Source organism: Bos mutus, chromosome 4, assembly GCF_027580195.1.
Source record: "Bos mutus isolate GX-2022 chromosome 4, NWIPB_WYAK_1.1, whole genome shotgun sequence".
NCBI classification, from domain to species: Eukaryota; Metazoa; Chordata; class Mammalia; order Artiodactyla; family Bovidae; genus Bos; species Bos mutus.
In genome coordinates this window covers 21,521,271-21,535,091 of record NC_091620.1, presented here as the reverse complement: position 1 = coordinate 21,535,091, position 13,821 = coordinate 21,521,271, and the positions used below count along the sequence as shown (strand labels likewise).

Genomic DNA, 13,821 nt, shown 5'->3' with positions numbered 1-13,821 from the left:
TGTAGAGCATTTTTTTGGTATAGCTTTTTTTAGAGAGCAATTTGTCAGTATCCGCCAAACTTTATGTTATTCATACCCATGACACAAGATTTCCACTGCTCTTCACCCAGATAAACTCGGAAATGTAAGGGAAAATGGACTCACAAGGATGTTTCTGACAACACTGTATTTACTAATTATAATAAATGGACCTAACCTAGATATCCATCAACAGGGGAAAGATTAAACTGATACAACAGACAGAACTCTGTGCAGTTAGCATGAATGAAATAAATCTGTATGTCCTCTATAAGGAAAAAGGATACTCACCTAGAACCCACTCTGACCCAAGACCCTCCAGATTGCCCTACTGCTGCCAAATCAAACTGTCTTCCTCAGATCCTAACATTTTGGAAGAACCATCACATATCCCAGAAGGAGTCCCTTTTCCTTATAATTTTATAATGTATAATCTACTATTTGCAAACACTGGGTTTATCCCCCCTGTTTTAATCCTTCCATTGTCCCATTTTTCCCACAGATTAAATTCTAAAACCCTTGATGTAGCCAAGGAAGGGCTGTGTGCATCATCTGGCCTCGGCCCTCCCTTCCCGTTTCCCCGAATTTCTCTGAGAACCTTTGTTCAGGCTTTCCCAAGATTTAGAACCTAAACCCCTTCCTCCCCACCCTGCATCCCCCATACCCCACATACACCTGTCATTTCTCCCTCTTGGGTAAGAATCCTCTTCTTCCATACACCTCTCCCGATCCCCAACACTCAGAGCGAACTAAGCCCCCTTCTTTGTGCTCCTAGAATATGTTGCTTAGTGGCTAAGTCAGGTCTGACTCTTTGCCACGCCACAAACTGTAGCCCACCAGGTTCCTCTGTCCATGCGGTTTCCCAGACAAGAATACTGGAGTGGGTTGCCATTTCCTTCTCCGGGGGATCTTCCCAACCTAGGGATCAAACCTGTGTCTCCAGCACAGGCAGGTAGATTCTTTACCACTGAGGCACCTGGGAAGCCCTCCCAGAATATAATCGAATACTGCAATTAATCATCTGCAATTACTTGCTTCCTGTCTGTTCTGCCCACTAGCCAGAAAAGCCCATGAGATCAGAACTGTTTTTCACTCCATCACCAGTCTAGCTCAATCCCAAAGAAGAGGCTCAAAAAACATTTCCGGATTTACTGACTAGAAGCAAAAATCTCCTCCGACCCTCCCGAATGAAGACTCTGGTATTCCATTTGTGCCTGCTGACACCCAGATGAATGAATTTTTCACACGGCCGGTTCTAGCAAGCAAGGCAAAGTTTTCATAGAAAAGACACAGAAGAAGACATGAGCTTCCTGCAGACCCAAGAGGACAAGACAGAGACCCTCCCTTCCTACCCCAGCTTTGTCCGAGCCGGTCCTGGGCGCGGGACTCCCGCGGCTTCCTTGGCGGGGCCGGGAGGGTAGGGCTAGCGAGCGGCGGGCGGATGGGACCAGCCCGGGCCGCGGACTCCGCTGGCGACTCCCCTAGCGACCGCCGAGCCCCTCCCGCCGCTTCTCCTCCTCCGGCGCTCGCAGAGCCCGAGGCGGGCTGTGTTGTATCAACACCGGCCTGTCCCAGGCGAGGACGAACCTGCCCCGCCGGCCGGCCCTGCTCACACACCCCCCCTCCCCCCGCCCAACCTGTGCCCTCGGCCACGACCTTGGGGCCCCACCGGGGTCAGAGCCTTACTTCTCTAAGGAAGACACTTACCCCCTAGTGAGGGGAGGGATTGGGAAGAGCCGACTTGAGGCCTCAGAAGAGCCCTAGAGCTAACCTTCCTGTGTTTTAATATCTGTTGAAGTGAAGTGAAAGTCGCTCAGTCGTATCCGACTCTTTGCGACCCCATGGACTATCCATGGGATTCTCGAGGCCAGAATACTGGAGTGGGTAGCCTTTCCCTTCTCCAGGTCATCTTCCCAACCCAGGGCATCTTCCCAACCCAGGGATCGAGCCCAGGTCTCCCGCATTGCAGGCGGATTCTTTATCAGCTGAGCCAAATATCTATTGCCGCTGCTGCTAAGTCACTTTAGTCGTGTCCGACTCTGTGCGACCCCACAGACGGCAGCCCATCAGGCACCCCCGTCCCTGGGAGTCTCCAGGCAAGAACACTGGAGTGGGTTGCCATTTCCTTCTCCAATGCATGAAAGTGAAAAGTGGAAGGGAAGTCACTCAGTCGTGTCCGACTTTTCGCGACCCCATGGACTGCAGCCTACCAGACTCCTCCATCCATGGGATTTTTCCAGGCAAGAGTACTGGAGTGGTTTGCCATTGCCTTCTCCGAAAATCTATTACACCGTATTAAAACACTTCTTATCGCTGGAGAGATAACATTAAAAAATAGTTTTGGAAAACCAAAGGGAAAAAAAGAAAAAACACATCACACTCACTACCCTACCAACAATTAATTTACAAAATACTTCAAAAGGAGACTATACAAACCCATCTAAATATATACACTACAGCTAAAATTCAGCTTTATTGTGGCCCAGGTGAGTTGACACAGGCCAGCTGAGTGACGCACCCTTTCCTCACTGAGGACTGCTCTTTCCCGTTTATCTGGGAGAGCCATGAGGGGTGATTCAATGAGGTTTCTCTGCAGGAGCCACCTGAGTTCCCTTTGTAGAGTCTTTTCTCCAGGTGAGGTGAGTAGATCCCCCCACAGCCATGCTGGATGCCTGTAAAATGTACCCTGGAATAAGGAGGGTACCGTTTGGATTTTTTACACTTTATTATGGATAAATTAAAGCATCTTCACAAATAAAGAAATAGTATAAAGAACCACCGCCCCATGTACACACCACTCAGCAGCAACAGTTGTTGAATTTTGTATCCTCTAATACCTACCCATTTCTCCTACCCACTCTGGGCTATTTTGAAGCTAATCGTATACATCATATTTTTCTTTCAAAATATGTGAATACCAAAATATTCAAAAGGTACAAAAGATAAGGATTCTTCTCTGTATATGTTATACACACACACACAATACAATGGTCACATGCTAAAATTCAGTAATAATTTCTTAATATCAAATATCCAATCAGTGTTCAATTTCCCAGATTGTCCGAAATTTGCCTTTTTAGTAAGCCTTTTAGATGATTTTTGTGTATGACCAAATAAGAACCATTGCCTTTGAGAACACAGGGTGAAAATCTAGCTTTCATTGGGAGGAAACAGAGAAGGGTGAATGCAATTTGCAAACAATCAGCTAAGAAGCAGCTGTTTTGCACCCAGGACAGTAGAGTCAGGGCCTCTGAGAGCCCTGGAGGAAAGGTACCGCTTGGGCTTCTTAAGAAGCAGAGCTTGGCTACACCCATCCATCTCAACCCGGCAGACCCATTCAAGAGTCCAGACTCACCTGGGTAAAGCTAGCTTCCAAGGCTGAAAACAGGATTGGCAAACCAAGGCAGGAAGCTCAGAACTGAAAACTAACAAAGGCATTACCAGTGTTGACTCTGCCTCTGCCATCAGATAAGCTCCAGACCAAGGCAAGAGAAGCCCCCACCTCAGTCGGTGCCTCCCTCTTCTTTCTCACTTCTCCTCCCCACTTCCTTTCTGCTCTTCACCCCAACTCTGAGTGCTATATCTTTTGGTCAGTGGGTGGAACAGTAGTTCTCAAAGGTCCTGGTGCTCAGGAATTACAGAGAAGCAAACACAGAAAAAAGTACATCTTGATGGTTAAGAGCAGAGTTGAGATCCAAACTGCCTGGGTCAGGACCCCATCTCTGCCTTTGACCACATGTGACCTTGGGGAAGCTATTTAATCCCAGGGTCTCAGCGTCCTAGGTGGCACTGGTGGTAAAGAACCCACCTGCCTACATAAGAGAGATAAGAAACATGAGTTCTGATCCGTGGGTAGGGAAAATCCCCTGGAGGAGGGCATGGCAACCCTCTCCAGTATTCTTGTCTGGAGAAGCCCTTGGACAGAGGAGCCTGGCAAGTTACAGCCCATCAGGTCACAAAGAGTCAGACATGACTGAATGACTATCACTTTCACTTCACTCTCAGTGTCCTAATCTATAAAATAAAATAGGATCTTAGATATTTATTTAGCGTGTGGAAATATAGGAAGGAGAGATTATTTTCAGGTTTGCTATTTTTTTCTCCTAGAGCCCCAAATTAAAGGTGCAGAAGGCCAGCATGCCTGTATGACACTGGCAGGACTCTAAATTGGCGCAATCTGTCTGAATGGGAGTATGCTTGTCCTTTGACCCAGGAATCTCAGAACTCTCAGAAGTTCATCCTAAAAAAATAATCTAAGGATACAAATCAAAATTTAATTACAATCATGTCTATTGTAGCATTGTTTGTAGTAAGTACCTACTTGTAAAAGACCCAAATTCTTTCATCCATTCAGTATTTTTGAGAGTCTGTTATGTGTTGACAAAGGTCCGTCTAGTCAAAGCTGTGGTTTTTCCAGTAGTCAATTACAGATGTGAGAGTTGGACCATAAAGAAAGCTGAGTGCCGAAGAATGGATACTTTTGAACTGTGGTGTTGAAGAAGACTCTTAAGAGTCCCTCAAGACTGCAAGGAGATCCAACCAGTCTATCCTAAAGGAAATCAGTCCTGAATAGTCACTGAAAGGGCTGATGCTGCAGCTTAAACTCCAATACTTTGGCTGCCTGATATGAAGAAGTGACTCAATGGAAAAGACCCTGATGCTGAGAAAGACTGAAGGCAGGAGAAGGGGCCAACAGAAGATGAGATGGTTGGATGGCATCGCCGACTTGATGGACATGAGATTGAGCAGGCTCCAGAAGTTGGTGATGGACAGGGAAGCCTGGCATGCTGCAGTCCATGGGGTTGCAAAGAGTCAGACATGACTGAGCAACAGAACAGAACGGATTATGCCCTCCTGTTCTGGGCTCAAGGATAGAGCAGTAGATGAGAGACAAGGCCCTGCCCTCATGAAGCTTATGTCCAGATGCAAGGAGACAAACAGTAAATAAGTAATAAGTTAGCAAGATATTGCAGATTACAAAGACTGTAATTATAGAAAGTAGGCTTTAGAGAAATGAAGAGAGATTATTTTAGATAGATGGTCAGGGAAGATCTCTCTCATTTAAGAGGAGATAGCATTTGAGCTGAGGTGTGAAAGATTTTTTAATGGGCTGGTTTTGCAAAAAGAAGCTGCTGGAAGGGTATTCTAGGCAGCGGGAACCTGGATGTGAGAGCAGGGGTGTGACATTGGAGATCGACTTCATCACAATAGCTAGTATATCTACTGAGTTCTTGCCATTGTTTTCATGGCTGTAGAACACAATTAGATACTTTACCTGTATTAGCCCATTCAATTTTCTTAGTAACCCTACGGCAGTGTTCTTATTCTCATGTTACACATGAGGAAATGGAGGCACAAAGAAGCTAAGTCATTTGCCCAAGGTCACACAGTCGCTCGTGACAGGTCATTTGACACAGTGGTTTACATCCACTGCATGATATTGTCTTATGGTCTAAAAAGGCTCACCATATTCAAGAACAGAAAGGAGACCAGTGTGGCTGGAACATGGGAGGAGTGGGGAGAGGTCATATGAGGTGTGTCAGGTGGAGGCAAGGGCCAAGCCACGTGAGAGCTGATGGGCCAATAAGAAAGTTGGATTTTATTCTAAACACACCGGGAAGCCCTTTGGGAAATTTGAAGCAGGGGAGTGACATTACTTGATTCATTTTTTTTCTTTTTTTTGGCCTTGCCGTGTGGCATGCGGCAACTTAGTTCCCCAACCAGGGATCGAACCTATATCCTCTGCATTAAGAGTGAGGAGTCTTAACCACTGAACCTCTAGGGAAATTCCTAGATTAACAGTTTTAAAATATTACTTTGACTAATGCTTCTGGAAGGATAGAGTAGAAGTAGTTTTACTATCAAGAAGAAAAAGTAAAAACCCTGAACATTATATATACAATAAATATTAGAAGGCTCTAAAAGGTACAGAAAAGACAGACTATCTAAGGACCTCCTGGTCTGAGGAACAAGGCTGGGGTGTGTCCTCTGGGTTTTCTTCTGCCTCGTATATTCTAGATGCAGTGCTGCGGAATCCAGCAAGATATGCAGACAAAAAAAGAAAAAATTTCCAAAGCCTGCTCTCTCTAGCCAAAGGAACAGGAAGGGGGCAGGATAGCCAGAAAGACTTTGAGATAGGATCACTCTAACCCAGCCAAACATCCCAGAAAAAAACTGTGGCTGCAGGCCACCATGCCTAGACTTCTTCCCTTACGCAGTTACACCAAAGCCACACCCCCAGGGTAGTGTCAGAGAAGACTAAGTGGGGCGCCGGGACTCCCCGCCCACCTGTAGTAACAAGGCATTCCTGTTAACCTGTGTTGGGATACTGTCAGATGAGACAATCAGAACATTCACCTCTGCCAATTGGTAATGATGCCACCCCTCCACTGGGACGTGGAGGTCACCTGATTGGCCAAGCACTTCTCTGCTCCTCCCAGCCAGGGTGCAGCTGGGGCCCAGGGTAGGTCACCCCAAGTTGTACCTCAATAGCATGTTGGTGGTTCAGACAGTAAAGAACCCGCCTGCAACACAGGAGACCTGGGTTCAATCCTTGGGTCAGGAAGATCCCCTGGAGAATGGAATGGCAAGCCACTCCAGTATTCTTGCCTGGAGAATTCCATGGACAGGGGAGCCTGGCAGACTACAGTCCTCAGGGTCGAAAAGAGTCAAACATGACTGAGCAACTGGCACTCTGTTGAATTAAAGTTACTTAAGAAAGTCAACTCAAGTGGGGCACTTTGACACACACCCCCAGCCAGTCTCCCTGCAAGCAGGAAATAAGTCTCTTATGTGAAAGGTACTCTCTCTCCCTGCCTCTGGAGAAGGACACCCTTATCATCAAAGCCAGGGAACTCAGAAAGCTCAGGCAAACCTTGTGACTTCTTTAATTTACTGCCCCAAGCCCAAACGCTGTCTAGAGTTGTCCCTAGTTGGACACCCCAAATCTTTGTCCTGTCCATTCCTCACAAATACTGTTTCCTCGTCTATAACCACCCACTGGGAGGAACTTTCCAGGATCACTACTCTTGTGCTTTGCGGCCATGACTCAGTAAAATAAGGGTTTCAAGAACATAAGCACTCTGATACCCTGACAGCCAATCTGATAACCAACCAAGTGGGCTACCAAGTGACAGGCTGGGCAAAGGAAAGATTCATATCCTAGAAGGATGAAGGCAGGATGGCACAAGAGTTTATGACACGACTCAGAACAGTGCACAACTGAAAACCTAGGGACTATTTATTTTTTCAAATCACGGTTGACTGAGGGCAACTGAAACCACAGAAAGTGAAACCTGGGATTAAGAGGGACAACTGCATACAAGTCAATAGATGATGTCTAACACAGATAAATCAAGAATAGCAATGTGAGCATATTGTTCGAACATTCTGAAGGTAAACACAAGAAGAAAAAAGTCAAAAGTAGCTCTTAGGGTGACTTCCCAGCTGGTCCAGTGGTTAAGATTCCACCTTCCAATGTAGGAGGTGTGGGTTTGATCCCTAGTCAAGGAAGATCCCACATGTCTCTCAGTCAAAAAACCAAAACATAAAGCAGAAGCAAAAGTGTTACAAATTTGATAAAGACTTTAAAAATGGTCCACATTAAAAAAAAAAAAAATCTTTAAAAAAGAAGTCGTTCCTATAGAACAAACTGTAGATGGAGTAGGAGACTTTAGCATTTTTTTTAAATAAATCCTTCCTATTACTTGATTTTCAAAATTTGCATCCATTTATTAATATGAAGACAGTTAAACAATTAAAATCAAAGTTTTAATGGCAATAAAAGAAAATGTGCCAGGGAAGGTACTAGATGCTTAGAATAAAGCAGGCGAAACAATTCTGCTCCTGCGGAGCCCGGGAGAGTCGGACACAGCAATCCTAATTAATGTCAATGGCTAACACACAGATGGTGCTTCCCATGGGCTAATTTAAGACAGAACCCTAAGAAATAGGTAAGATTAGGATCCCTATTTCTTGATTGTTTGTTCTACAGATTCAGAAACTGAGGCAGAGAGAGGGGATCTATTCAAGGTCACTCAGCTAGTAAGTGGTAAAGAAAGGACTTGAACCAAACGATGGCTCCAGAGCTGAGACACTCTCACCTCAGTCATCAAATCATCTAATAACGACAGGGACCAACATGCCATATACTGGGATGAACACCCTGAAGGAGGGTACACGCGGTCTGAGCTGCATAGCCAGACCCAGCCTCGACTCAGGGAAGGCATTCTTGGGGAGAGAAGGCAGAATAAACAGTGTAGGGAGAAAGAAGGAGGCCTGTGAGATGAGGCTGGGGGACTGGGAAGGACAAGGAAATTCAGGATCCGTGTTAAAGAAGGTGTCTTTGGGACTTCCCTGGTAGTCCAGGGGCCAAGACTCCAAGTGCAGGGGCCCAGGTTTGATCCCTGGTCAGGGAACTAGATCCCACACGCTCTAACGAAGAACAAAGACCCTGCATACCTGGTGCAGCCAAAGAAATAAATAATAATTTAAAAACAGATGGTGTCTTTGTCCCGAGAGCAACAAGAAGGCCTAGATAGGTGTGAAGCTTTGAAAGTATTTTTCTAATGACAGGGTGGATTGAAGAGGAGGAAAAAATATGAGACTGGAGCAGTGGTCCAGGCCAAAGAGGACATTTTTTTTATTTTTAATATCCTGTGTGACAGAATGGAAAGCAGACATAAAACACTTCTACGGCATAAAGAAGAAAAGCAATTATTTGACGTGCAGGCTGAATTAGCTGCTATTTTCACTGAACAGCATTTTTTACTTGAAAGAGCAGCTGACAGATTTTGGCATTTGGCAGGCATTTTCTCAAAAGAGGATCCAAATGATTCTGTCACTTCAAAGGAAAACAACTGACAGCATTTGTTGCTGATGATAAAGATACAATTTTAGAAAACTTTTAGCTGCCACCAAGACTTGACAGCTTCCTAAGACTAGAAACTTTTCTGACGGGGCTATTTCTGTTAGGATATTAATAAGCATGGTCTTCTCTTAGTGCATCATATTATGAAATATGGCAACACTGGAAGATCTTCATAACTGAATGTACCAATATTTTCCAAATGACTAAAGGACGATGTTATAAAATCATGTGCAGGCAAATGATTCATCGAAAGTGAGTGATTAGCCAGTAGGTTTTAATGAAAAAGTCACTGATTTGGTTTCAGATCCCCCATTGCAACTAAGCTTTTAAAAATTACTACTTGTTAAGTTTTGGTGTAGTATCAAAGAAAAATATCCACAGCTCTCTGAAAAAGCTGGTAAAACATTTCTTCCCTTTTTAAAACCACAAAATCTAAGTTAGGCCAGACTTTCTTAATATACGCAAAAATAACAAATAGCAACAGACAGAATGAAAAAAACAGATGCAAAAGACGAAAACTGTCTTCTATCATCAGGCCTTAAAGAGATTTGTAAAAATAAAACAATGCCTCTCTTCTCCATAAATTGTTTGCTTTGGAAAATATATTTTCCTTAAAATATATATTTATATCAACATAGAACAGGTTAATATTATTTCAGATGACTTAATATACTTTTAAAGTATATTAAATTAATATACTTAAATTTAATATACCTAATTTCTCAGTTTTAATTTCTAGTGTGGTAAGTATCAAGTGGGTAGAATCCTCATAAGTCAGATCTCCTTGGGGTTCTCAGTAATTTTTAAGAGTATAAAGGGCTAGGAGTTCCATGGGACTGAAGGTTCAAGAGGGAAGAAATATATATATATATATGCTGATTCACGTTTTTGTACAGGAGAAACCAAGACAACATTGTAAAGCATTTATCCTCCAATTTTAAAAAATCCTATGATAAACTATTATGGAAAAGAATATAACTGAATCACTTTGCTATACAACAGGAATTAACAATATTGTAAATCAACTACACTACAATAAAAAAATAAATGAGAAAAAAAGAAACAAAAGAAGTTTAATATTTTAAATATATATATTTAAAATCCCAAATAACAGTTAAATTTGGCATTAGGTCTTGAGAGAAACTACCTTATTAAGTAGTTACTTACTGATGCTGAAGCTGAAACTCCAATACTTTGGCCACCTGATACGAAGAACTGACTCATTGTAAAAGACCATGATGATGGGAAAAATTGAGGGCAGGAGGAGAAGGGGATAACAGAGGATGAGATGGTTGGATGGCATCACTGACTCAATGGACATGAGTTTGAGTAAACTCCAGGAGTTGGTGATGGACAGGGAGGCCTGGCATGCTGCAGTCCATGGGGTCGCAAAGAGTCGGACACGACTGAGTGACTGAACTGAACTGAACTGAACCTTATTAAGGGCAAAGGAGTGAGTGAACAGTCGTGTCCAACTCTCTGTGACTGCATGGACTCTTGCCCACCACGCTCTTCCGTGCATGGGATTTACCAGACAAGAATACTGGAGTGGGTTGCCATTTCCTATGAGGGGATCTTCCTGACCCAGGAGTCAAACCCGCATCTCTTGTGTTTCCTGCACTGGCAGGTAGATCTTTTACCACTTAGAGCAAATAATCCCCTACATTATCCAAATGAACATTGTTTCTGACATTGAGTGTTTAATACCACTGTCCTCTATAGAAAGTCTGGGACACAATGCCAGCTGCAGCCACTACATACTTGTCCATGCAGGCTTGTAGCAAGACACTTTCATGCCCTACAGACTGTCTATAAACTGGCTCCTGAGAAGCTGAAGGGGGAAGCATTCACCTTACACACCTTCAAGGCAGACCTAAAACAAAGGGCCTCCTTTGTTCTCATAGCCGTGGACCTGGGATTAGGATGACGCTGGGCACAACCACATGTTCAGCTCTACTAGATCAATTTACAGGATATCATAATTTAAAAAATGAAAACGGTGTTGATGTATGGCAGAAACCGAAGCAATTATCCCTTAATTAAAAATAAATAATTTTTAAAAATGTTAATCACATCTTAAAAAAAATGAAAAGGGGTTAAGTGGAGAAAAGCCAAAATGCCTGCAAGAAATTTATGCCAGAAATTCCAAAAATAGGTAAGCTGCAACAGTAGCAACCTGATTTTTCTAAAACAATATCAGATCTCTCTGAACTGAAACCTGGCCTGATCACCTTCATTCAAAGAATTGATTTTACCATCCACTTACCTAGCACTTGTCCGCCTCAGGCCAGGCACTGAGCCCACCAGCCAGGAGCCTTCGCAACAGGCTCTAACAGAGAACGTGCTGGAGATGGAAAGAGAATGATTTGAAGTTGTTCAAACAAGAGGAAATGACATTCAGCTTCACACACATAACAACATGTACAGTCTGTTGACAGCAACATTCATGAGTCCAGGTTATCAGCACACCAATAACCGTATTATGTATGCTGGCTGGAGGCAGGACGGTCCCCTGCCGTGAGCGTTCCCGCTCCCACTGGGCCTTGGACCTGCTCCAGTGATGGGTCTCAGGATGTAGTGGTGCCACCCAGTGTCCGCTGGGCCCTCACTGTTGTTCTATACCTTTCCATCCTCTAGATCATGCCCTGAGTAAGAGCCTTCCCAGTTCTCTCAGGGACAGCAACGTTTTTCTTTCCCCTCCCTCCCATCTCACCACCTTTCCCACCCTCAGCCCATGACCACCTTCTTCCCAAGGTGCCTCCATCATGGCACCCTCTGGTTCCTCTTTTCTCCACCTCAGCGTGCCTCAGTCTTGACTCTGCTTCCCTTCATTCTTTCATTCTTCACTTGAAGTCACAGTCTGACTGGGAGTGAGATTTAGGAAAATAAAATTTCATCACAAAGAGCATATTACCTCTAGGTTTGTCATGGACAGACTTTACCTGCTGCATCTCTAGATTTTTCACTGGGTTTCTGTAATAATATTTACTCTAAGTTCTAGTAGGGCGTTTCCCTGGTGGTCTAGTGGTTAAGAATCCATCTGCCAGCGCAGGGGGCATGGGTTCAATCCCTGGTCTGAGATGATCCCACATGCCGTGGAGCAGCCAAATTCATGCACCACAGCTACTAAGCCTGAGCTCCAGAGTCCGAGAATCGCAACAAGAGAAGCCACCACAATGAGAATCCCTTGAAACATCATGAAGAGTAGCCTTTGCTTACTGTAGCTAGAGAAAGTCTGCATGCAGCAAGGAAGTGGGTCTTCCTTTTGCAGCCAAAAATAAAATAAAAGTCAACAGGGAGATGACATACGTATACCTATGGCTAATTCATGTTGCTATATGGCGGAAACTGACACAATATTGTAAAGCAATGATCCTCCAATTAAAAATAAAGTTTTTTTAAAAGAAAAATATTTTTTTACAAATAAATCCTCTGAGGGAGCTTCTTCCCAGCATAATTTCTACTTCTACTTTCTTAAAAAATAAAAAAAAAAAATCTTACTAGCTCATTTCTCTTTCTCCATTTAATATGCAATATTGAGCACAGAGTCACAGAATCATGCTGCTGGAAGAAAACTTAGAGATCTAATCCAATCCCTTTACTTTAAAGGTAAGCAAACAAGCCCAGGGAGGTGAAGGATTTGCTTAAGGTCACAGAGCTATTTAGGGACACAGTTGGGTGCAGAGGCCAGGGCTCCTAACACAAGGTTTTCCCTTCAGCCCCACAACTTCCAGTTTGTTTCTATATCCCTTTGTATAGGCACCATATGGAGCAAAATCCCTCTATCCCCTCTGGGGAGTCCTGAGGACCCCAGACAAAGGTCTTCCCACATTGGATTGAAGGCAGCATTTCCTTGGACTTTCCCCCATGCTTGAATTCTCCATTTCCGTGGATTTCCCTCCCAGAGGGACACCCACACCCACTATCTCTCTCGGGTAACATCATCAGCAAGGGGATGTGACTCCCCCAAGGTCCCATAGGAAGTGACAACATGAAAACTGGAATCCAGGACTCCTGACTCAGGGTTAGTTTTGCTGACCCTAAGAGGTTCTGGGAAGCCTGGGCAGGAGAGATGAGAAAATGAGAGAGAAAGAGAGCGATGGAACATGACAGAAGAGGCTGCAAGGCCATGGAGGAGAGAAGTCAGATATTGGAAATGAGATGGCCAACAACCTCTCACTCAGCTGAATACTACCTGGTCCTTTTTAGTTTCATGTAGACAAAACTGGAAAAAAAAATTGTCTGTTTATTACAAACATGCAGCTTATTTCCCAAAAACCTTAGCTTAAAATTACTTTTTGGGAACACACATCTCTGTTTATCAAACAAAGGATGAAGCCGACCACAAGCTCTGTTTTGCCAACAGAAGCGTTTTGCACAAATGGTCAGACTGGAAACTGAAGGGAGCCAGAGACTGCCAATCAGAGAGGCTGGGAGTCAAACAGGCTCTCCCTCCATTGCTGATTAACCTCACCTTAGTACGCCCTTCTGGGCTCCAGGCTAGTAACTCACTAACTTTGTTCCAGCTGGAGCTACCCCACCTTGGAAATGGCTGCCTTCAAAGTTAGTAATAAACCTGTCACTTGACACATTTTAGCGAAGTCCAAGTAATAACCTTGAGAGGTCAAACACTGCATTACCAAACTGTAAGCCACTACTTTTTTTGTAGGAGAGAATTCTTATGGGTGAAGGATTGGGCCAGGCAGCCTGTAGGTGCCTTTCCAACACTGAGATTCCATGTTGTTACTGGTGTTCTTTTCTGAGTCTTATTTCCAGTCTTCTTGGGTGTGTCTGCACTTTTGTTATATATCTTGGGCACCTCAAGCACAGAGACTGTCAATAAGCAGTTCTCTGTAGCATATGCAACTTGAAACTTCAGTAAGATTATTTTTAAAATGGGAACGATTTCCTGACATTGAAATTTTCCCCAGGCA

At 44.0% G+C, this 13,821-nt stretch overlaps 1 protein-coding gene across 5 annotated transcripts in view; it reads right to left on the bottom strand.

Annotated features, from left to right (window-relative positions):
- The window catches only part of ATP6V0A4 (ATPase H+ transporting V0 subunit a4), a 96,466-nt gene that overhangs the window by 46,902 nt on the left and 35,743 nt on the right, over positions 1–13,821 (bottom strand). For 2 of the 5 annotated variants that reach the window (XM_070369201.1, XM_070369203.1), the window contains exon 2: positions 11,154–11,231. The gene's annotated coding sequence lies outside the window, so the exon portion shown is untranslated. Of the gene's footprint in view, positions 1–1,370; positions 1,525–3,373; positions 3,493–11,153; positions 11,232–11,629; positions 11,741–13,821 lie in introns of those variants that run through there. The other 3 variants (XM_070369204.1, XM_070369202.1, XM_070369205.1) reach the window with 3 other exon arrangements.